At 45.1% G+C, this 25,429-nt stretch overlaps 1 long non-coding RNA gene across 2 annotated transcripts in view; it reads left to right on the top strand.

Annotated features, from left to right (window-relative positions):
* Positions 1-3,419: 3,419 nt before the first annotated feature.
* Positions 3,420-25,429, top strand: part of LOC111183385 (uncharacterized) — a 125,912-nt gene continuing 103,902 nt past the window's right edge. For both annotated transcript variants that reach the window (XR_016394181.1, XR_016394182.1), the window contains exon 1: positions 3,420-4,472. This is a non-coding gene — a long non-coding RNA (uncharacterized LOC111183385). The remainder of the gene's footprint in view (positions 4,473-25,429) is intronic.

Consider the following 25,429-nt stretch of genomic DNA (forward strand, 5'->3'; position numbering starts at 1 on the left):
TGGAACCTCAGAATGTGACCTGATTTGGCAGTGGGGTCTTGCTGATATCCTCAAGTTAGGACGAGGTCATACTGGATTAGGGTGGGCCCTAATCCAATAGTTTACTGTCCTTAGAAGTAGAGGAACATTTGGACAAGAGCTGCACACGCAGAGAGAAGACAGCCACACAAAGATGGAGGCAGACATGGAGGGATGCAGCCACAAGCCAGGGAACACCAAGAATTGCCAGCGACCACCAGAAGCGAGGAAGAAGCAGGGAAGGATTCCTTCCTAGAGCCTTTGGAAGGAGCATGGCTCTGTGGACACCTCGATTTCAGATTTCCAGCTTCCAGAATCGGGAGAGGATAAATTTCCGTTATTTAAAGCCACCCAGGTTGGGGTTCTCTGTTTCGGCAGCCCCAGCAAACTCATCCTGCCAGGAGTGAGGATGGTGGACGAGCAGTCAGCGTGGGTCACACGTGAGGGGCAGGTGGAGTGAGAGAGGCCCCTGTACATGCCAGCACTGAGGCCTGGGTGGGCCCGACTTGGCCCAGAACGTTTGCAGCCAGAGTCCTGAACTATAGGACATGATGTTTCCCACATCACGGAGAATGAGGCTTGGAACAGAAATTGAATAAGAAAAAAGTAAAACTTACTTTAAAACTTTTTTTTTTTTTTTTTTACTGCTTGGGTTTATAAACTAAAATGTAATACCGATTGCACACCCATTCTCTTATTTAAATCTCTGAAAAGTAAGGCCCATTATCCACATTTGATAGTCAAGGAGCTGAGCTTAGAGCATCAACTGAGACTGCCGAGGGGTCTGTTGTGGCCCTGGGGTTCAGGCCCACCTCTGCCTGCCTGCCGAGCCTTCCTGCCTTTCCTTATCATTCCCCTGTTTTCCTGCTACTTGCCTGATATTTTGACCAAACTGAACCGGGCCCTGTGCCCTACACACAACCCTGTACTTTCTGCTCGAGCCCTCGGATCAGGCTGTATATTTGTTGAATAGGTCCTTCCTTTCTTGTTTCCTGTCAAAACCCTACCCTTTATTCCAGGCCCAGATCATGAAGCTTTTCCAAGTCTCCCAAACCAGCTGTCATATCTTTTCAATTCTGGCAATCGTTTTGGAGCATCTTTGCAGGCAGCCTCCCTGCATTTCATATTCCTTTGTGTGCCTATGGTGCCCATGGCAGGTCTCAGTGCAGACCTACGGATTTGTTGGATGCGATCATTGCTAAAAGTAGTGCAGTACCGTATTCCACGTGCACTGTGGCCAGTACCTCTTGGCGTGAGACCGAAGCAGTCCTTTATGATTTGGGAAGTCACCTCTTGCCCTGGCTGCGCTGATCCTGTGGATGGAAGGCTCTGTGTTATCAGGAACAGAATATCATAGGCACTTACGTGTTTGACCTGTGACTTTCCAGAAAGGTGAGGGAAGAATGAGCATTTGGGACCTTCTGTCTGAGAACCTGGTCCACTTGCTCTGGGGGTAGCCCTTCTGGCCTCCCTGATAAAGCAGATTGGGGTCATCAAGCCCCTTTTTCAGCACCTCACTGACTGGCTTTCATCTCACAGCTTCCTCTGCTGATGCCTGAAATCCTTGAACTGGCTGCACTCATCTGTGTTCCGGAATCAGATCAGAAGGCCAGTTCTTCTGGGCGAGAAAAGGAGTGATTTAAATGTTCACTGAGCTGCTGGTGGCAGATTCTTTCCTGAGAATGGGTTTCAACTAGGAGGTGGAGGTTGGGCAGGGAGAGAGAGGAGGGCCCTGAGCTGACCCGCTGACCAGGGCCTGCTGGGCAGGAAGGAAGCAGCAATGGGTGGTGGGAAAGAAGGCTGGGGACCCAAAGGTGAGCTTTATTTCTACCTCCTTTGTTGTCCTGGGCCCTGTCTGATTCTACGCGAATGGATCTCTGACTTTTGATTTCAGAAACCCAAAAAGTAATTTTCTAAAATCATTTGTGAACACCAGAAAGTTGCCATTATTTATTGGATTAAATAGGAATGTTAACAATAAAAAATAGCCCTCTGCCACATATAGTTGCCATCATTTCATAAAAGAAAGATTTTAATGATAAAACATGTACTGGGAAAGACAATCTCAGAACAAAGCGTATTCCTTTAAATTGGATAAATAGTTTTATAGGGAAAAAAATGATTACCTCTCTCTGTCTCCCTTTGCTGTGGGCCCAGGAAACTGTTGGCAGAGGCTGGCATCCTGGCACCAACTGTTTTTTGAGAATCACATCCACCCCGGTTCTGAAACCCAACCAGTTTGTAGTTCAAGACACCATGCCTCCACCTGGTGGCCAAAAGGAGTAGCTGTAGCAGCTAAAGGGCTCTCACAATATATTTAGGGCCGTGTCCTGTTGATTGTGTTCTTATACTTATTTCACCCACCATGCACTAAGGGTGGGGCTATGTAGGATAGGGCCACATGAAGATGAAGAGAGCCAGGCCCCTACTATCAAGGAGATTTCCTATGACACTGACGTTTCAGACAAAAGTTAGCGAAAATGTTTGGATTTGTGTGTTGAAACATCAACTCCCCAGCAAGGTGGTTTTACTTCATCTCTGGGTCCAGAGGCCCAGGGTAGTCACAGACACCTCTGTGGTGGCATGCAATCGATCTGTCAGCATCCGAGCAGTCCTGTGAACTAGGGCCCATTGGCCACCTGGTGCTTTATCTCCATCTCTGCCCGGAAGCCTAGGCCCACAGGTGCTGAAGAAGCTGGAAAGAAACAGCACAGACAAAAGTGGCCGTGCTGTTTCCCACAGGACATTCCTGCTCCCACCTCCTCGGTGTCTAAATCCTACTTATCAGGCCATCCCCAGGTCAGGCAAGCCTACCTTTCCCACGAAGCCCTTCCATGCCTCCTCCAAACCCACAGTGACTCCTGTGCCCTCAGGACTACTCACTATCTTATTTTATTTTTCAAGTAGACAGGAGATTTCTTGATGGCTGAGGCTGTGTTTTATCAGTTTTCTCTCCATCTCTGCTTCTCAAATGACATCCCAGAGCTTTCAATTTTCTCTTTTGTTATGCAGAGGAGCTGCCGACTTCCTTTCAAATATTAGAACTGCACTTAGCCTAATCAAAATATTTTGTCATCAAAAATGAGAAATTAAGTCAATTTAGGCCATTTGGCTATAACAAAAAATCCCCAAGTCTCTATGGCTTAAATTAAGTTTTTTTCTTCCTAATTCTACACGGCCCATGTAGGTCACTTGCGGGTAGGGTTACCTGAATTAACAAAAAAAAATACCCAGCTAAATTTGAATTTCAAATGATCAATCTTTTTTTGTTTAGTATGTCTCCAAAAATGCATACTAAAAGTTATTATTTTAATTATTTGAAATTCAAATTTAACTGTACATCCTGTATTTTTTTTTTTTTTTTTTTTTTTTTTTTGCGGTACGCGGGCCTCTCACCGCTGTGGCCCCTTCCGTTGCAGAGCACAGGCTCCGGACGCACAGGCTCAGCGGCCATGGCTCACGGGCCCAGCCACTCCGCGGCACGTGGGATCCTCCCGGACCGGGGCACGAACCCGTGTCCCCTGCATCGGCAGGCGGACTCCCAACCACTGCGCCACCAGGGAAGCCCTACATCCTGTATTTTATCTGGCAACTCCACTTGGGGGTTACCTGTTGAGGTTCTTCTGTTGCCCTGGTGATATCTCAGTCTTGGCTTCCTTATTACGTGAGGAAAACGTTGGCAGGACATTGGGAAGGATGAGAGGATGGAAAGGGTGGTACCCACAGCTCATTCTAGAAAGCAGAACTGAGGTTCAGGTATTGAGTAGATTAAAGATGGCTGCAGATTCTTTGCTATTCATCCCCTTGAATGTGGAGCATCCTTAGTGGTCCAACAGAACCACTAGACCAATAGAATGTGGCCTAAGTGACACTGTATAACTTCCAGGGCTTGGTTAGAAGAAGCCTTGAAGTTCCCACCTTGGTCTCTTGGAACACTACCTCAAAGCCCCAGCTTACTTTGTAAGAAGTCTGACTACCTTGAGGCCACCATGTTGGCATAGTGTAGCTGCTCCAGTTGACAGTCCAGCTGAGCCCAGCCTTTCAGCCATTCACACCAAGGCCCCCCAACTATGAGTGAAGCTGTCTTGGATCCTCCAGTTCAGCCTAAATATCACACCGTCTAAGTATCACAGCCTGATCTCAGTTGATGCCACGTGGAATTGAAACATCCGCCAGCTAAACTTGGCCTGAATTCCCTGACCCATAAAATCACAAGATATAATATGGCAATTGTCTTAAAGCCACTAAGATAGTGAAACAGATAATGTACACTTAACAATCACTCCTCGGTGCCTGATTTCCTTTTCTCTTTACCCAGATCCTTCATACTGCATGCCTGGATGCTATAACCAGATTTCACCAGTGAGGAGGTGTGGTTAGCCTGGGGTCTCCATCTTCAACAGAGATGCTCCAGATAAACTCTTCTTTCGAGCAGAGTTTGGGCTACACCGCAGGTACAAGTTTGTTGTCAGCTTAAATCCAACAATTAATCCGTCCAGTGTTGAGTGAGCATCTCCATGGGGAGGGAACTGTGCTGGATGGTGATGGAAGAGGACCCTCACTGTATATATCGTGTGAAACAGCTCACTGTGGTTTAACAAGTGCACTCATATGCTTAATTAATTTGTTTCTTACCATTAGCTTATGAAGCAAATATTATTTTATTACACAGACAAGTAAATCAAAACCAGGTCACACAAGCAGTAAGTGCCGGAGATGGGATTTAAACTTAGGCTTATCCACCAATTATTTTCCACAATGTGAAAGCCTTAAAAGACAGATGCAAACCTTCATTTTACAAATGAGAAGATTGAGCACCAGTAAGAAGATAATATCACTGCTGTGCTTTATTACTAACCATGAATCTCTGGCTGGGAACACTCCAATCTGGCCCTAAAGGCTCTCTGGAGTGTAGACCAAAGCTGGGTTGAGTGAGTGTCTTCAGAACTGTTGCTTTAGGGGGGACAATGGAGGAGATGGTATCTGCACTGCCCTTTCTTGTATGTTCCCAGGGAACACGAGCCCGTGGTCATTGTGTTTAGCTCCTGGCTGGGGTGTGTGGGAGCTATCACTTGGCTGATGAACAGCTCATGGGTCCAAAGTGCTGGAGTGGTAGCGTGAGCTCTTCTCTGGAGGGAACACCCTCCCATGAAACCATCCATCCCTGTGGTCCAGGATGGGTCACAGAGACAGTTTCATCTTTGCTCCAGAGCATGGAAAAGTAGAGGAACAGTGAATTGGTGGGGCTGTTTGTGGATCGTAAGTCACTCAAAAGACCATCCCTGGCTTGTTCTGGATGTCTCGGTCTGCCAGGGTGGCCATATCCAAGTCAGCATCCATCAGCAGCTGGGGACACAAACTGTGTACAAATAGAGAGGGATCCTGTGTGACTTGGACAGGAAGTCCAAGTGGAGTCAGGCACTCTAAGTTGAAGTGTCTCTGGAGATTATTTATGAAGCGCTTTGTACCCGCAAAGTGAATTTCAATCATTTATCATCTAAAAACACAGTATCACTGTAACATACAAATATTTGTGTCATGGCTGATGACCCAAACTTGAACTCCTGCCTGTAAAAAGGGAGACATTGTCATGCACTTGGGATCTATTTTTAATGCTATTGTGAAGGAATTTTAGAAACAAATATACGAGCCTTGATCCAGACCCATCATTACCATGCAAACCTGTAATTCTCTTGTGTGTCACTTCTGAAAGCTCTGGCTCTTCTGTGGGCAGGCAGCAGTAAAAGGTGGATCCTTCTAGATGAATCTCTAGTAACTCTTTCCTCTGTATTCCACAACAAGGTGATTTGCCTTTGTGTAGCCCTTTGTGTTCGAGATGACCAGATGACTGGGATGATGGTGATTTTGAATATGTGCATGGCTGAGAAGACCACACCAATTAGTTTTCATCTAGAGATTAAGGTGGGCACTGCTTTGCCTTGTGGCAGTTGAAGCTGTTTGCAAAACCAGGGGCTGATTGTGGCTCTTTCTGAGATTACCAAGAAGACTCCAAGAAGCTGTGGCTACATTTTTTTTTTTTCCCTCCGACTGTTCAAATGATCCCATTTACAAAAGACTTTTCTCCTTAATCTAGCTAATCTCTCTAATTGTCTAAAACCCTACTTTGCTTTTTAGTTATAATTATTGACCATAGGGTCTAAAAGGAATTTTATAGACCATCGGGTTCAGCCCTCTTATTTTACTCATGAAGAAACTGAGAATCGAAAAGGTTGAAAGGAAGACGAGAATCCAAGTTTTCCAAGTCTTCCTTCCACTCTGTATTTCAGAATCTTGTGCTGTTGGATGTAATTAAATGTGTTCCCCCAGCTCCACTGAATGGTTTTTACCTTGGACATTTCTACATTCCACAGCGTGCCTTGTATAGGGTTCATCCCTAGCACAGCCAATTGGTAGTTGACTGGTAATGGCTGCCAGGAGACCTGTGTTGAGGAGTCAGTCAGGCTGGCCCTCTGTCACTGGTCAAGTTTCTCCCCAAATGTGACCTCTACCAAGAGGACTTGACCACCCTAGCTAAAGTACCTTTCCTCCTCCCTCTTCTCAGCCACTCCATCTCCTTTCCTTGCTTAATTGTCTTCCTCTCACCTCTCATTATCTGAAATACCCTTTCTTGTGTATTGCCTTCTTCTCCCAGTAGAATATAAGCTCCAGTAGGGCAGGGACTATGTTTACCTTGTCCACTGCAGTGTCTGCTGTGCCAGTTAGAGTGCTGACATGTAGGAAACACCCAGTAAATATCTGTGGAAGGGATGGCCAAGTGCCGTAATTGATTAGTGATGTCTGCCACGGGCAGTGGATGTCAGTGGTAAGCTTTTGTCATCACAGGATTGATTGTTAATAGCCAACCAATTCTGGATGCAAAACTGGTTTCCTGGGCTTCCCTGGTGGCACAGTGGTTGAGAATCTGCCTGCCAATGCAGGGGACACAGGTTCGAGCCCTGGTCTGGGAAGATCCCACGTGCACGGAGCAACTAGGCCCGTGAGCCACAACTACTGTGCCTGCACGTCTGGAGCCTGTGCTCTGCAACAAGAGAGGCCGCGATAGTGAGAGGCCCGGGCCGCCGCTTGCTGCTGCAACTAGAGAAAGCCCTCGCATAGAAATGAAGACTCAGCACAGCCAAAAATAAATAAATAAATAAATTAAAAAAAAAAAAAAAAACTGGTTTCCTTCTGACATTCAGCTTGATTCTAGTCCATCTCCTGATGACCAGTTATTAGGTACTCTGGAAATAGGAATTTATCTTAATCACTAATTAAGAATTTAAAAGAAGGCACATTTTCTGCTCTTATCCCCTTTTCTCAAAAGTATAATAGTGTCATATTCATCATGGAGCATCTATGACGTAGCACAATTCCTCACACAATAAATATTCACTGACCGTTGTGTTTTTTCAATGTCATTTTTTTTAGAGAGGTTTTTTTTTTTTTAATTTATTCATGGCTGTGTTGGGTCTTCGTTGCTGCACGCGGGCTTTCTCTAGTTGCCGCGAGCGGGGGCTACTCTTCGTTGCGGCGCACGGGCTTCTCATTGCAGTGGCTTCTCTTGTCGTGGAGCATGGGCTGTAGGCAGGCAGGCTTCAGTAGTTGTGGCATCCGGGTTCAGTAGTTGTGGCTCGTGGGCTCTAGAGCGCAGGCTCAGTAGTTGTGGCGCACGGGCTTTGTTGCTCTGTGGCATGTGTGATCTTCCCGGACCAGTGCTCGAAGCCATGTCCCCTGCATTGGCAGGCAGATTCTTAACCACTGTGCCACCAGGGAAGCCCTTCAATGACATTTTGAAGGGATTTCCAACTTTCCTGCTGATCTAGAATAGCTGCACCAGAGACACACTACATAGTACACAGTACACAGTGCACATTGGTGTGACTGATTGAGACCCAGGTGTGTAAAGCCATGAGCAAAGTTCAGGTAAATATCCAAATTAAACTGTCCTAAAGTAGGGTGAGCAGCATTCATTACCTTATCACTGAGTACTGGCTTTTCTCATCCATCCCCTCCTGGAAGTCAGTATCTGAAATTGGCTAGTGTGAGGAAGGAGAGATTTGAGAAAAATAAAAGACCAAAGAGAGAGTTAGTGCTTAAATATATTTGGAATTCATCTCTGTTTCTTTTAATCTCTTTTTAAAGAAAGGTGGTAAATATGGAAACATTTGTAGCAGGTAGAGGTTTTTGGAAGTTGGCTCCTTTTTAACCCAATCCATACTGTTGTTTCATGTGAAAAACAAGATGTGAAGCAGTGCCCTGGTAAATCTGATTTAGTATTTCCTAGGACTCTGGGGTTGTATACCATATACTCTCCTAAATCTGATGGCGTCAGTATGACCTGACATTTAATTATTTGCATAGACTATTTAAAATTAAAATAGCAACAGGCTCAGAGTTCTTTTCAAGCTTTAATACACTCTCCTTTTAAAAATATATTTTTCATAAATTACTGTGCTGTCTGGCAGGCCATCACATTCTTCAGTTTCTGTAATAAAAGGGGAATGGTGCTCTGGGGGTGGGGAATGGTGCTATGGGGGTGGGGAGTGGTGCTATGGGGGTGGGGAGTGGTGCTATGGGGGTGGGGAATGGTGCTGTGGGGGTGGGAGTGGTGCTGTGGGGGTGGGGAATGGTGCTATGGGGGTGGGGAGTGGTGCTGTGGGGGTGGGGAGTGGTGCTATGGGGGTGGGCAATGGTGCTCTGGGGGTGGGGAATGGTGCTGTGGGGGTGGGGAGTGGTGCTGTGGGGGTGGGGAATGGTGCTGTGGGGGTGGGGAATGGTGCTGTGGGGGTGGGGAGTGGTGCTGTGGGGGTGGGGAGTGGTGCTATGGGGGTGGGGAGTGGTGCTATGGGGGTGGGGAGTGGTGCTGTGGGGGTGGGGAATGGTGCTGTGGGGGTGGGGAGTGGTGCTGTGGGGGTGGGGAGTGGTGCTGTGGGGGTGGGGAGTGGTGCTGTGGGGGTGGGGAGTGGTGCTATGGGGGTGGGGAATGGTGCTGTGGGGGTGGGGAATGGTGCTGTGGGGGGGGAATGGTGCTATGGGGGTGGGGAGTGGTGCTGTGGGGGTGGGGAGTGGTGCTGTGGGGGTGGGGAGTGGTGCTGTGGGGGTGGGGAGTGGTGCTGGGGAGGCTGGGGGGGGGAGGGCTGGGGGTGGGGAGTGGTGCTGTGGGGGTGGGGAGTGGTGCTGTGGGGGTGGGGAATGGTGCTGTGGGGTTGGGGAGTGGTGCTGTGGGGGTGGGGAGTGGTGCTGTGGGGGTGGGGAATGGTGCTGTGGGGGTGGGGAATGGTGCTATGGGGGTGGGGAGTGGTGCTGTGGGGGTGGGGAGTGGTGCTGTGGGGGTGGGAAGTGGTGCTGTGGGGGTGGGGAGTGGTGCTGTGGGGGTGGGGAGTGGTGCTCTGGGGGTGGGGAATGGTGCTCTGGGGGCGTGAAATGTGAAACACAGAGAACACCTTGGTTGAGCATGAGCGGACAGTAATCAAGTCTGTTAATCAAAGTGCCTCTTAAATCTCTGCGAGTTGAAAACTGTAGCATCCAGGGATAGATTAAAGAGGAAATATAAATTGGCAGAAGAGCTTGCCTGGGCAGGTCACATCTCAGAGTCTCTGATTAACAGAATGTTGCTTTCAGTGGGATTTGTTTTCCCTGGGTTATCTTTTGAAGTTTATTTTATAAAAAAACAGTGGGTCTGAGCTGCAGTGTCTCCTTCTCACGGCTGTGGAAAAATCACCAAATCAAATTGTAGAGAATCTTGCAAAGCTCTTCAGGCCAACATCTCACATCTTTCCAACATCAGATTACCCTGACTCTCCTGACGCCCATGTAACACAAATAACTCCTATAGTCTTTTTATTCCCTCAATTCCAATGTTCCATATCCAAGGCCACAAGGATTCCTCAGCACTTCTGAAGGGTATTTTAATCTTAGTGGTCATTGGTGCCATTTAGTCATTCTTTGGTTTGCTCATTATTTTATTCATCAACTCATTCAAAAATATTTCTTGATCTTTTATGTCTAAGCCCAAAATCGCATGTGAGAAGAAAGGCGAAAAGACCCCATGACTATTTTCTGGGTGCTCACAATAGAGTGGCGAGAGAGGTCAGCATTTAGTACAAAATACGGCAAGGTCTGGCTACCCTGAGGCTCTCCGAGGTACAACGGGGAGCAAGTAGAAAGGAGCCCGGAAATCTCGGCGGGTTGCGCAAGGGAGGGTTCCCAGGGAAGTTCTCAGGTAGGAGAGGAGCTGGGAGGTTGGGAACAGGAAGCAAGGTGTGAGTAAACGCGTGTGCAAGGGAGTGGAGATGACAGAACGTGGCTTGCTCAGAAACAGCAAGTGCAGCAAGAGTGATCGAGACTGAAGCGTGGAGGTGTGGGCAGCAGGCAGGAGCCAGGTCCTCGAGGATCCTATGCCAGGGAATAAGGGGAAGCCATCCCAGGATTTTCAGTGGGTGAAAGGCACTAGATCTGCATGTTGCAAAGACCGTTCCGATTTGAGTGATGGAGAAACCTAGAAGATGAGCCCTAACCTGGGAGAGAAATGGCTAGAGCATGGGCTGCTAAGAGGAGTGGAAAAAGGAAATTTGGCATATGTTCTAGAAATCTCCAGGGCTAATGTGAATTAGGCCACGTCTGGTGAGAAGGACCATGTTAACTTGTTCCAAGGTTGCTTTTACTTTGATTTGCTCGTGAAACCTCAAGAAGGCAGGTGATATGCCATTTGTGACATGAGGACGAAGGAAGGTCTCCCACGGCTCCCCTTGTTTCTAGAGGTGTCCCGTGGTTTGCATGTTTTGGCAGTCCACTTAGTGAGATGTCTGCCAGTTCAGAGAGGCCAAGGGCCGGGGGTTTCATGGCCCTGCCACATCAGCACCTGGGACCACTGCTAGTTCCACACGAGGCCAGTCACACCCTCATGCTAAGGTCTGAATTCTGGGTCTTAAGGTCCTGGATTGAGCAATTTCCCCCTTTTCCTATGTGTTTTGTTTTTCTTTATCCTAAAGTGAGATTGGAGAAGGGTAGAAACTTCAGGACATTTGAGTTTGAGCCGTTTGTGGGACTCAGGGAAGATTTGGGTCTGGGGTCGGAGTTTGGGTCATATTTGAGATTTTAAAAAAAGATGGGGTGGAAACCACCGAGGCATGTGAATGATGGAGAATGTGTAGGGCATCAGGACAGAGCCTGGAAAACATTCGTGTTTAATGAGAAGAGGAGTGTTATGGACTGAATGTGTCCCCCCCGCCCCCCAAATTCGTGTGTTGAAAGCCTAACTCTCACTGTGCTGGTATTTAAAGATGGGGCCTTTGGGAATCAATTGTTGTTAGATGAGGCCACGAGGGTGGGCTCCTCATGATGGCGTTAAGTGGCCTTGTACGAAGAGACAGAGCTCTCCCCCCGGCCCCCGAGCGCACGCACCGAGAAAAGGCCATGGAAGACATGCAGAGAAGGCGCCGTCTGCAAGCCAGGAAGAGCACTTTCACCAGGCGCTGAATCCGCCTGCATCTTTCTTGGACATCCCACCTCCAGAACTGTGAGAAATAAACTTCTGCTGTGTAAGCCACCCAGTCTGGAGTTTTGTTATGACAGCCCAGGCTAAGACAAGGAGCCAAAGAAGAAGAATAAAAACGCTGATGAGAGAGCTAAAGGGAGAAGCTTGGGGTAGTAGCTTCATGGAGGTTAAAGGATTAGACAGATTTAGGAAGGAAGAAATGGTCCTCCAGCTGTGTCTAGAGAGACCCAAATCGGAGGTGTCTACTGGGCTCTATCAGTTGATTTTAGGCTTAAAGGCTTGTGTTGTCGTCCATGTGTGCATTATGGGTGGCTCTTTCAGATGGGATAAACTGATTAAGAACCACTGTAAAGCGTATTTCCTACTTGATTGTGCCCATTCTGATCACTGACAAAGTTTTGATTAAAATTCTGTGGTTTTTTTCTTTCATATTGCAGTGGTAGCAGCTATTCGTTATACGAAAAAGAAAATTTAGGATAAAAAAATGAAACAAATATTAAAAAATCTTCCATATTATTATTATCTAGAGAAAATGCTTTTTTTTTTTTTTTTTTTTTTTTTTTTTTTTTGCGGTACGCGGGCCTCTCACTGCCGCGGCCTCTCCCGCCGCGGAGCACAGGCCCCGGACGCGCAGGCCCAGCGGCCACGGCCCACAGGCCCAGCCACTCCGCGGCATGTGGGATCCTCCCGGACTGGGGCACGAACCCGCGTCCCCCGCATCGGCAGGCGGACTCCCAACCACTGCGCCACCAGGGAAACCCGAGAAACTGCTTTTAAAATTTCATTTTGGTATTTATATTCTTCCTCTCTCTCTCCATGTATAGTAGATGTATATATATGTGTACATATATGTATCGTATAAATACAATGGGATCATATTATTTTGTGACCTGCTTTTTTCAACCTAGTGAACTCATTCGAGACCAATAAATATTTCTGCACGGAATAATTTTTTAGATGGCTCTAACCTGTCTCGTACTGTTGGACATTTAGGTTGCTATTATAAATGATATTGTAATGACTGTCCTTATAGCTCCAAATTCATTCACATTCTTAATTAGTTCCTTTGATTAACTTCCTTAAAGTAGAATTTTAGGGTCAAAAAGTGTTCACACTTTAAAGAAAGTACACGAGTGTCCACACGTTTGTATGCTACATGTATGAAATATCAAGAAATATTCCTTAAGTCAGAATTGGTTGAGCATGACTAATTCCTCACCACTTTTTTGGGGAGACCCATATACAGTTTACCATGCACATTTATATAAATGTAGTCTAAAAGATTTACAGCAAATTCTGATGCCAGCTTTTAGTTCTTTCACACCAAGGAAGTAGCTAGAGCCCATAAGCAGTGGGAACAAGAGAGCAGTCTCTTTTAGACTATTTTGGATAGTTCTCTGCTTATCCACATACTGCAGTGATTTGTGCTAAATTCTTAGTATTGTGTACTTGTCCAAAGTTCTGTCTCAAGGCATTGAATTTTTCTTAACTAATTTCTGTGGAAGATTTTTACTGCTTGCTGGGTGCCTGCTTTTCTACTGATGAGAAGTGGCTCTGTGAGGTGTGTCCTCTGCCTTTCTGGGTAGAAGTTCTGTGCTCTGTGTGGTGATAAGTAGTTTTGGGGACCATGGTGGTCAAGGAGCATTTTAAATCTGTTCTGTTGGGAAGCGTTCCATGTAGGTGGCAGACTGAGCTGAAAATGGATCCTTCTTGTGCCGTATTACAGTGATTTCCCACAGAGAGCTCACCACACGTGTAACCACTTCATGTGTTCACGCAGTGAACACTTATCAAGGATCCACCATGTGCTGGGCGCCGCTTGATGGCACTTGCGGGCAAAACAGACAATACTTCTGTCCACGTGGAGCTTCCATTCTTGTAGGGGATTCAGACAGAAAGTGTATAAGAAGTAAACAAGATAACATCACATAATTTTATTTTATTGAAGTATAGTTGGTTTACAGTATTGTGTTAGTTTCAGGTGTATAGCATAATGATTCAACTTTTTTGCAGATTATATTCCATTAAAAGTTATTATAAGCTATGGGGTATAATTAATTCCCTGTGCTCTACAGTAAACCCTTTTTTGTATAGTAGATTGTATCTGTTAATCCCATGCTCCTAATTTGTCCCTCCAGCCATCCCTCTCCTCATTGCATATCACACAGTTTTAAATGTCATGGTGACAATAGAACTGACTGATGCAGTAAGTGTAGCAGAGGTCATGGTGGTGGGAACACATCACTGGGTTGGGTGAACAGGTGATGTTTGAGTTGAAGGTTGGATAAGGAGAAGGGGCCGGCTTTGGGAAGATCTGACAGCAAGGTGTTTAATGGAGAAGAACAGAAGGGCAAAACTCCCTCAGGGGACCAATTTGGGTGTGTTTCAGTCACAGAAAGAGGGCCAGGTTGGCTGGGGCAGAGTCAGTGGACAGAGGGTGGTCAGAGATGAGCTGAAGGGGCAGGTGGAAAGAGATGACATGGAGACTTTGGGGTCATGTTAAGGAAACTGGATGCTTTCAAAGCGTGATGAGATGCTTCACTGTGCTTAGGCAGGAGAGTGGCATGTCTGTTTTACATTTGTAAAAGATTGTAGGAAGTGAATCAGAGAAGGGAATTCTGTCGAAGCCAAGGGAGTAGAGAGATCTCTTGTCATGGAATAAACAAGGGATTCCTAGGAAGAGTGAATACTAAACTGTGTTGAATTCTGAGAGGATGAGTAAGATGAGGACAGAAAAACATCCTTTGAATTTAGCAAGATGGAGGCCATCGAGGACCTGGACAAGAGAAGCTTCATGGCAGAGATCAGGATGGAGAAATGATCGGAGTGGGTTGAACAGACAAAGGTGCCCTGGGAAGAGACTGAAATGGAGCAGCTCTGGGCTTGCAGATGACCACACAGCTAAGGATAGAAGTAAGGCAAGGAGATAAAAAGGGGATCAAGGGACACTCTACATACTGAGCGGGGTTACCTCTAGCCCCCTTGCCTTTCCCAGCAACCAGAATGCGGGCAGCCATACCTAAGAGTGCAGGCTAGGAGGTGTCTAGCCTGCACTAGACTTCTGCCTGGAGACACCGACTAGGGTGAGATAAAAGAACTCCTGACACTGACATTTGAGGAGCCACAACAAAGGAGTCTGTTCCCCACTCTCTGACTGTACAGTGTGCTCACCAGTTAGCACACTGCACCCACACACAAATAGTTTCCAGTCATGAGTGCCTCACTTTTAAACAAGAACAAAAAGCCAGTGAAAAACATATATTTAAAATAACCCTCTACGATGAAAGACAGAGAAGAAAGTGAACAAACTGGGGGGCAGGAGGGAAGGAGAAAAGAAACCAGAGAAAGCAGACAATGTGGAGGTCAGACCAACACTAAAAAAGAACCCTGTAATTAATATCTTCAGAGGCATAAGAGAAGATTTTATGTTCATGGAAAAGAATAGAGTACTATAAAAAGGAACATTTAGAGAGAAAAGATAGAAGGTTGGAAATTTACATAAACATACTACAATATATAAAGTAGATAACTAGTAAGAACCTACTGTATAGCACAGGGAACTCTTCTCAATACTCTGTAATGGCCTATGTGGGAAAAGAATCTAAAAAAGAGTGGACATATGTATATGTATAACTGATTGACTTAGCTGTAAGCAGAAACTAGCACGACATTGTAAATCAACTATACTCCAGTAAAAATTAATTTAAAAATATGCTAGAGAGCTTGGTATTAAAGTTAAGGAAATCTTTCTGATTGTAAAACATGACAACAACAAAAAGAAAAAAAGTTAAAAATTGATATGCTATGGTAAAATTAAAATTGAAAGAAAAATGAAGCTCAACTGTTGGTCAACTCAAGGTTTAAAACTATAAGAAAACAGAAAATGAAATGAAATGCTCACTAGTAAATAAAATGAAAAAAAGCATATTTATTGACATAGAACAATAGTTATAATTAAGTGGAAATGCACATTAAAGAATGTTGTTTTTTAAAAAATTATATTTATGCAAAACAAAGTATAGAGGATATATATCAAAATAAGCATATGAATGGATTGTGAGATTATGGGTTGTGTTAGTTAGGATAGGCTGAACTGTTGTAACAAATAGACCCCAACAGCCAATGGCTCAAATATTTTTAAGCAGCTTTATTAAATATAATTCATATGCAATACTGTTATTTAAAATGTACGATTCAACCTTTTTTAGTGTATTCACAGATATGTACAACCATCACCATAGTAAGTTTTAAGCATTTTCATCTCCTCAAAAAGTAACCCCAGACTCTTTGGCTATCACCCTTCTATCCCCCCATTGCCAAGCTCCCAACCATAAGCAACCACCTATCTGCTTTCTGACTCTGTAGATTTCCCTATCCTGGACATTTCATGTGAATGAAATAATGGCATTTGTGGTCTTTTGTGACTGCCTTCTTTCCCTTAGCATAATGTTTTTGAGGTTTGTTCATGTTGCGGAATTCATCAGCACTTCATTCCCTTTTATGGCTGAGTAATATTCCATTGTGTGGCTAAACCACATTTTGTTAATCAGTTCGTCGTTTGATGGATGTTTGGGTTGTTTCTAACTTTGCCTATTATAATGTTGCTATAAACATTCATGTATAAGTTTTCATGTGGACGTATGTTTTAACTTCTCTTGGGTATATACCTAGGAGTAGAGTTGGTGGCTTATACTGTAACTCTATATTTGATTATTTGAGGAATTGCCAGATTGTTTACCAAAGTGGCCGCACCATTTTAAATTCCCACCAGCTTTGTATGAAGGTCCCATTTTCTCCACTTCCTAACCAACACTTGTTGTTATATGACATTTGATTATAGTCATCCTATGGGTGTGAATAGGTATCTTATTGGGGTTTTGATCTGCATTTCTCTGATGACTAGTGATGCCACGTATCTTTGCAAGTTCTTACGGGCCGTTTGCGTATCTGCCTTGGGAAAACGCTTATTCAGAGCCTTTGCCTATTTGTAAACTGAGTTTTTGCCTTTTTACTGTTGAATTCTTTATAAGTAAAAGTTCTTTATATATTCTAGATACAAGTCCCTTATCAGATATATGATTTGAAAATATTTTCTCCCATTCTGTGGATTGTCTTTTTTATTTTCTTGATGGTGTCCTTTGAAGCACAAAAGGTTTTAATTTAATTTATTTCTTTGGCTGCGTCAGGTCTTCGGTGCGGCATGTGGGATCTTTGTTGTGGCGTGCAGGCTCTTCATTGCAGCGCGCGGCCTTCTTTCTAGTTCTGGTTTTCTCTCTCTAGCTGTGGTGTGGGAGCTCCAGAGCATGTGGGCTCTGCAGTTTGTGGCACGCGGGCTCTCTCGTTGAGGCGTGCAGGCTCAGTAGTTGTGATGCGTGGGCTCGGTAGTTGTGGTGCACGGGCTTAGTTGTCCCACGGCATGTGGAGTCTTTGTTCCCTGATCAGGGATCAAACCCGCGTGCCCTGCGTTGGAAGGCGGATTCTTTACCACTGGACCACGGGGGAAGTCCCAAAAAGGTTTTAATTTTGATGAAGTCCAGTTTGTCTATTTCTTCTCTTTTTGCTTGTGCTTTTGGTGTCACATCTAAGAATCCTTTGCCAAATTTCAAGTCATGAAGGTTTACCTCTATGTTTTCTTCTAAGAGTTTTATAGTTTTACTTCTTACATTTTTGTCTTCGATTCATTTTTTGTTTGTTTTGAATATGGTGTGAGGTAAAGTTTTAGTTTAATTCTTTTGAATGTGGCTAATCAGTTGTCCCACTGCCATTTGTTGAAACGGCTATTCTTTCTCCCTTGAATGCTGTTGACGCTCTTGTGGAAAATTAGTTGACCATTGATGTGTGGATTTACTTCTGGACTCTGAATTCTATTCCATTCATTTAAATGCCCATCGATATGTTAGTACCACTTTTTTTTTTTTTTTTTTTTTTTTTTGGTATGTGGGCCTCTCACTGTTGTGGCCTCTCCCATTGCGGAGCACAGGCTCCGGACACGCAGGCTCAGCGGCCATGGCTCACGGGCCCAGCCGCTCCGCGGCATGTGGGATCTTCCCGGACCGGGGCACGAACCCGTGTCCCCTGCATCGGCAGGCGGACTCTCAACCACTGTGCCACCAGGGAAGCCCTCATCCTTTTTTTTTTAAATTGAGTATAGTGAAATGATTCAGTTATACATATACATATATATATATATATACACATTCTTTTTCATATTCTTTTCCATTATGAGTTATCACAGGACATTGAATATAGTTCCCTGTGCTATACAGTAGGACCTTATTGTTTATTCATCCTCTATATAATAGTTTGCATCTGCTCATCCCAACCTCCCAGTCTATCCCTCCCCCTCCCCTCTTCCCCCTTGGCAACCACAAGCCTGTTATTTCTGTGAGTCTGTTTCTGTTTCATAGACAGGTTCATTTGTGTCATATTTTAGATTCCACATATAAGTGATACCATATGGTATTTGTCTTTCTCTTTCCGACTGACTTCACTTAGTATGATCATCTCTAGGTCCATCGCCACATAGATACTTTTAATTTTCTCAGAGCTTATCTGTATTTTCTAACATCCCACAATGAATTTATATTTATAACACCATATAAATATAAATTTAATTAAAACTAGAGACTAGGCAATGAAAAAGTAGAGATAGAATGTATATGAACAATTCTTTCTGAGAAGTTTTGCTGGTGCCACTTCTGGAGGAGGGGACTAGGTTAAGAGAAATATGGAGATTATTGTTAAATATGGAGATCCTAGCATATTCTTGCAAGCTGAGAATTATTCAAGAGGGAGGAAGCAATTGATAATGAGTTTTTGAGTCGGCTGCCCTTAAAACCTTTATGGACTCTCTTACTAGAGAAAGGAGAAAGAAGAAAAGGAAAAAAAGTTGAAAAATGGTCACCCATTCTATTTCCACTCACTTGGGATTTCAAAGCTTTTCCTGAAAGACTTGTAAGCAGAAAAAAACAGTGTTTATTGAGCTTGACAATGTTAACAAATTGTGAAAATTGTAAAGGTAATTATTGTTGCTTTTCTTTAAAATTCCTTTGATATGCTAATAGTTTTAATTAGGGTCACTAACTACAGAAACTTAGGTTGCAGAGAGCACCAGAACAACACACTGATGGGCAGAGTGTGAGTAGATTGCTATTTACCAACGAACTTTATGACACAAAAATGAGACCATCATGCAGTGGGGCCACTCTCACTAACTTTCATGGAACTAGCTCAAATATCAGACAATCTTCTGAAAAATTTCATAAGTGATGAAAAGGAGGTCCTGTGGGAATCTATTCAAAGGAAAGGGTTAATTTTCACTGAGACAGTTGGGATCAGTTTCAGGGAGGAAGTGGCATTTGAGCAAATTCTGGAAGGCCAGTAGGATTTTGACAGGGTACTTGGAGAGAAGACATTATGGGCTGGGAGTGACAATATGGCTGGAAAGGTTTTGGGAGGAACTAGGAATTGGCTTGACTGTGGCCGGGGAACATGAAGAGAGGGTCAGGAGAAGGTAAGTCTAGGGAGGGTGGTGACCGGCGCAGCATGGAGGGTCTTGAATGCCAGCTTAAGGCACTGTGCTTTCTGCTCTGAGTCCTGACCAGTGTTGGGAAAAACTTACCTACTAATAGCATGGAGAGGGAGGTGAGGAGGGGAAAAATACTGGAAGCAGATTAGAAGGAGGTGACTGCCACCCATGGTTTGTTCAGGAGGTAATGGAGACGTTGTCTACAGTTGACACAGAAAGATGCCAGGGAGATATTGAGACTCCCCTGGAGTGTGAGGAAGAGATTTTGCAACTTCCAGAGGGAACAGAGTGGTGATCACAGGTCCGAGGGACTCTTTGATCCTTCCCTACATGGGGAACAGAGAAAGTTTGAGGTAGATGCCATTTTAAGAGCCAACCTGTGGATTCTCTTTCCAAAGAGCACGCTTGCAAACTCTCAGAGGAAACCAATCCTTCATGCTGTTAAAGTTTCACAAGTTGTGGCACAGATTGTTCTTCAAATGCCAAATCTACCAAAGAACAGATCACCAAGAGGCACCCTGAGGTTTGCAGCTGTGGCATTATTGCTCTGTATGTAGCCTTGGACGTACTGAGCTCTGTCCCCTCTAACACTGGATGTTGCAGCCCTGCCCCATCCAGTCACCTAACTCTCACCTGGAAAAGTCCTGTTCTTTAGTGGGATTAAGTCACAAAGGTCCTCACAGGCAAACACGCCAGGTGAGCCCCAGAGAGCTGCCCTGCCTGCTCTGGCTGGCTGATCCTTGGTGTTTTGCTCCAGGCACTTCCCTCTGTGAATGTGTTGTTGGCAACCTCACTCTCCCAATAGCCCAATCCTTTGTTCGTTTATCACGTTGTATTCATGTAGCAAGCACTTTCAGGCTGTCTGCTTCCCTGACTGCACAGACATGGCCTTGATGGTGAAGACAGGCAAACAGACTGGGAACTGTAAAACTCTATGAAGAGTGCTCTGCTGCAGGGGTAGGGGGATACACAAAGTGCCAAGGGAACACAAGGGAGGCATGTCAGAAATGCTTCCAGAAGTTAGTGACCCTCAGAGAACTTCAGTCATCTTGGATGAATTCCTCTCTCATACTCCAATCCCCATACATAATCATCAATAAATTCTGTTGGGGCTTCCCTGGTGGCGCAGTGGTTGAGAGTCCGCCTGCCGATGCAGGGGACACGGGTTCGTGCCCCGGTCCGGGAGGATCCCACATGCCGCGGAGCAGCTGGGCCCGTGAGCCATGGCCACTGAGCCTGCGCGTCCGGAGCCTGTGCTCCGCAACGGGAGAGGCCACAACAGTGAGAGGCCCACGTACCGCAAAATAAAAATTAAATTAAAAAGAAATTGATTTAAAAATAAATAAATAAATACATTCTGTTGATTTTCCCCTCTAATCTCTGTCAGGTCAGTTCTTTCCTTTCTACTACCTTCTCATAAAAGAACTTTCACAATAGCTTCCCTGGAAGGCAGGTGCTTAGAGGAGCCAGGCAGGCCTGGGCCTTCCAGCTATGAGGCCTTGAGCAAGTTATTAAACCTCTCTTGGTCTCAGTCTCTTCAACTAAAGAATGGGGACAGCAAAGCCTCCCTCATAGATATATGATGAAGAACCAATAAGATAATACTTTAAGAACACCCCCAGGCCTGGCATTTAACAGATAACCATTCCAGTCTCTTCCCAGTGCATGCAATGTCTTCCTTTGTTTAATATACTCTGCCCACAACTGCTGAATTTATCTTCCTCTAGCTTTAGTCTTATCTCTCCTTTGCTTGAAAACTTTCAGATTCCCGTAGTCTATAGAATAAAGTCTGAATCAGTCAGGAAAGAGGCGCACACCCTAAGGGATGAGGGAAGAGAGTGTAAGGAAGGAGAAAGACTCCATGAACACAGGACAGGGACCCAGATAATGCAGGCTGCTGGGCACCTGGAAGGTTCCCTGAAGAAGTGGTCTCTGAGCTGCGGTGTTTTTTTCTTTTCTTCTTTTTTTTTTGGTTGCTTGGCCTGTGGGATCTGAGTTCCCTGACCAGGGATTGAACCCACACCCCCTACATTGGAAGTGCAGAGTCTTAACCACTGGACCACCAGGGAAGTCCCCATCTTTTTTTTTTTTTTTTTTTTTCCTGAGCTGTGATCTGAAGGATGAAAGGAGTTTACTAGGTCAAAAGAGGGGCAGAGGAGGTGGGAGGTGGGAAGAACGTTCCAGCAAGGCTGGAGTGCCGAGAGCAGGCAAGAGGTAGGGGATGTGAGCCAGGGGCCCACCCAGGACACAGAGCCTGGCAGGCCAAGAGTTTGTGGAATAATCTCCATGTATGAGCCAATGGGAGCCATGGGAAAGTTTTAAGCTGCTGTTAGTTTAGACATCAATTTCTCTTGTTAAGAAGGGCAATCTCTGTATTCTTTATAGTAAACATCAAAGGTGCTCAAGAAATTTGACTGATGAAGTGGATGCAATTGTAATTGTAGAAACAGCGGAAAAGAAATCTGGGAGTTGAATTTCCTGATTGTTTGGGTGAGAGTTCATTGAGACTGCGGCGCGATGCGCCAGCCACAGAGTGTCTGAGGGCTGCTGGCTGAGATGGAGTTTGGGTTGATCCTGCTCTCCAGGAACATGCAGCTGTGACTAAAATACCCTGCATTTCCCCAGAGTAAGAAAACTCATGCTATCCCAGAGACCCAGACAAAGGGGAATTAGCTCGCTTGCACCGGAGCCTGGGGACCAGAAAGCTGATGGAGGCTTTGCCGGTTCTTGGGTCTCTATGGAAACGGGCATATTCTGGGGAAGCTTTTTCCTTGGGAAGAAGAAGAGTGTTGACTGCTTCCTTTCCTCTGGACACGCTCAGACGCAAGAGCATGAAGCAGCTGTCTCCAGGTTCACTGCAGACATGGGGCCATTCTACTGTTTCTGCCTTCTCACTCCAGTCCGCCCTCCTGTAGCGCTCACTGGAGCTCCAGTACCTGGTGTATCCAGCTGTCCCACAAAGAGTGAGGGCTCAGTAATGGGAGACACAAGCCACAAAACCAAGAGCCATGTGCCTAGTTCATCCTTGGATCTCCGGGCTTAGGATAGCATCTTCCATAGAGTGAATGTTCAACCATTTGTAGCAAAAAGAGGTGTGAAAAATGGAAAGGAACGATAGCCAAGTTCCCAGGTGGCCCTCTTCCTTAGAGTTGAGAAGCAAAAACACATAGCTCAGGCCTCTCAAATTCTATGCGCATACAATTGGCTAGAGTTCTTGTTCTGATTTAGTAACTTTGGGGTGCAACCAGAAGTTCTGCATTTCTAACAGGCTCCCAGGTGATGCTCCCTTGGATCAGCCACTGGGTAGCAAGGAAGTAGATGGAACAGCTGACTACACAGTCAAATTCTGAGAAAGGGCAAAAGTCACTTATAACATTTTATGTTAGTAGCCTGCCTAACTCACCCACAAGGTAAATGTGCAAGCTCAGGTTCACATGCGTAAGGTTCAGTGTATTTTTGGAATATTCATTTTATCTATGTCTGTGAGAATATATGGACATACAAACCAACCATATGTATTGAAATTCATCTCCACACCCAACAGATTAATGGTCAATTCAATAGCAATTCATAGCATATAATTCCAAGTGATTTTGTAATTATTTCAGAATCATTAAATAGCTGTAGTTTTTTTCTTTTTTGTCATAGCTTCATTCATTCAACAGGCATCTGTGGAATACTTGCCATAAAGCCTCTGTCTGGGCATTGGAAGGCACTCTTTCCATTCTCCTTGAGCTCCTGGTCTGGTGGGTGAGACAGAGATAAAACAAATAATGACAGTATAGTGTAATGAATTGTCCATTGTGTCCAACAGAAATATAACGTGAGCCACAAATGTGTTTTAAAATTTTCTGGTAGCCACATTAAAAGAGTAAAAACAAACAGGTGTAATTAACTTTAATCACACATTTTGTTCAACCCAGTATATCCAAACTAGTTTCATGTAATCAGTATGAAAAGGTATTAGTGAGGTAGTTTACATTTTTTTTCCTGTTGAGTCATCAAAATCTGGCATGTACTGTATTTGCCCTGACACCGCATCGCAAGTTGGACCAGCCACATTTCAAGCACTCCATAGCCACCTGCGGCTGACGACTTCGGCTGGGCAGCGCGCGTCTCCACCGTGGGGTGTCCAACACCTTCGCTGGAGGCTAAAACCCCCAGCATCACACCCCCGCTGAGGGTCTGTGAACACATTACCCAATGTCTCCTAACTCTACTTTCCTCCTGGGCTGTTTTGAGTATTTAAAGAATGAATAACACATAATATGTCTATCAAGACCTATGACCTGTTTCTATTTTTTTCTCTTTTCCCCTAAATACACTAACTAACCTTTGGAATCCTCACTTAGTAAGAAAAAACAGAGTTAATTTGATCAGTTTTGCTACGGTCATTCACACGTAGTTGCAGATTGGGAATTTGTCTTAATGGAGAAGGACTGGTGTATATATATGGTGCTCACTATTTGTCGACCACTCAGAAGTCATTCCTAGGGAATTCCCTGGAGGTCCAGTGGTTAGGACTTTGCACTTTCACTGCCAAGGGCCTGGGTTCGATCCCTGGTTGGGGAACTAGGAACTAAGATCCCACGAGCCGCATGGCGTGGCCAAAAAAAAAAAGTCATTCCTAGACCCCTTTCTCCTGATAGGCTTTTGCTGTTGCTCTAGAGGCCAGAGTACCACGTAAATACTTGCTAGTAGAGGCCTTGCAAACCAGTTCTGTCCCATTCATTCTTTCATGCTTCCATGTGTTACTCAACAGCTAATATGCGCCAGGCTCTGTTCTAGTCACTGGGGGAGACAGATAAAAAAAAGATAAATAGGTAGATATGTTAGATAATGCTATGCAAAAACAGGAAAATAAAACATGGAAGGGAATGGGGGAAGGGAAGTTGGACTTATGAATAGTGTGGTCAGGGAAGTTCTCTCCACAAAGTTGAAACATGAGCAAAGGTTGCAGAAGGTTGGGGAGCCAACTGTATAGTTATAGAGGGAACAGCATGCTAGGCAGAGGGAACAGCAGGTGCAAAGGCCCTGAGGTGGGGAAACCTGGCCTTATTAAAATAGTAGAAGCCAGTGTGGCTGGAGCAGAGTGGGCAAAGATTGTGCAGTGGGGGGAGGTCAGAGAGGGAAGGAGATGGCCAGATCATGTGGGCTTCTCAGCCCCTCTGAGGAGTTTGGATTTTTACTCTGGAGTGTGTGGGGAAGCTACTGGAGTTCAGGGCAGAGCTGTGGTGTGATCTGATTTTCACTTGAATGTGCTCCCTCTGGTTATATGGAGAAAAGACAGAAGGGGGCAAGGGGAAGAAGGTGGGAGAGAAACTAGAACGTAATGGGGGTGATAAGACGGTAGCTTGGACCAAGGGTGGTAGTGGAGGTACGTGGACGCCAGCTGGAGGCCTCTGGAAAAGGTTGTGATTTTCTAATTAAAAGAGGCAGACTGTGCAGAAGTGGTCCTTCCCCTTGGATTCTTCTTCGTGGATGTGACGACTTGATTTGCAGCAGTCATTTGTGGTTAAAAAACATCCTGAGACGTCGGCCTGGGGCTTTGTCGATTCCCTGAACCAGGGCCAGTGATCGGCCATCTCCAGGTTTCTTGTGTTTTGTGACTCAACAAAGCTCTGCTGCCTGCAGCTGCTGTGTGTTCAGCGACACGGCGCCCCCGATGACGCCCTCCCTCTCCACAAGGACCCCAGGGGCCTGCAAGGCCAGACTCTGAGCTGCTCCGGAGAAGCAAAGGGCCCCTGTGTGACGATCTGAAATGTGTTCTCTCCTGATCCCCGTTCATCTGAGCTAATCTCCAAATGGACAACATAATCAATTCAAGTAATAAATATGGCTTATTCAAAGGGCTGAATAAGTGACTGGAAGCAATTCCCCAAACTGTTTTCCACTGAATAATTGAAATTATGCAAGGGCATGGAAATTTTTCAACAAATAAAATGTCAGAAAAATCTATTAAAGATATGTCTGCATATCTTTGAAAAAATTATTTGTTTGAAAAAGCCCAATTCAGCAATAAAAAATAAATTACATTTCCCTTCTTGCTGTTGCTCCCTTTGGGAAAGAGCCTATTACTACCACTTCATGGACAGATGGAACCAGCACATTTCCGACTAAATGGCTCTCCAGGTTATAGCCATGAGGTTTAGATGACAGGATGATTCTACACTGAAAAAGAAAGAAGAAAAACATTCCCTGACTTCATGTTGCTCAGATAATGTATCTGCTGGCCTGGGTTTTGCTAACTGCCTCAGGCAGGGCAGGATCTGTGTTTTCCTCTCTCCAGATGGGCGTTAGCACACAGGGCTTGCACGTTTCTGTGGAACTGGGCTGACCATGTTTACCTCCAAGCAGATTCATTGCCTGGGAAACTTGGAATGGGG

Source organism: Delphinapterus leucas, chromosome 8 (genome assembly GCF_059928025.1).
Source record: "Delphinapterus leucas isolate spDelLeu-1000000601 "Yukka" chromosome 8, BTC_Dleu_Yukka2, whole genome shotgun sequence".
Taxonomy (NCBI): Eukaryota; Metazoa; Chordata; class Mammalia; order Artiodactyla; family Monodontidae; genus Delphinapterus; species Delphinapterus leucas.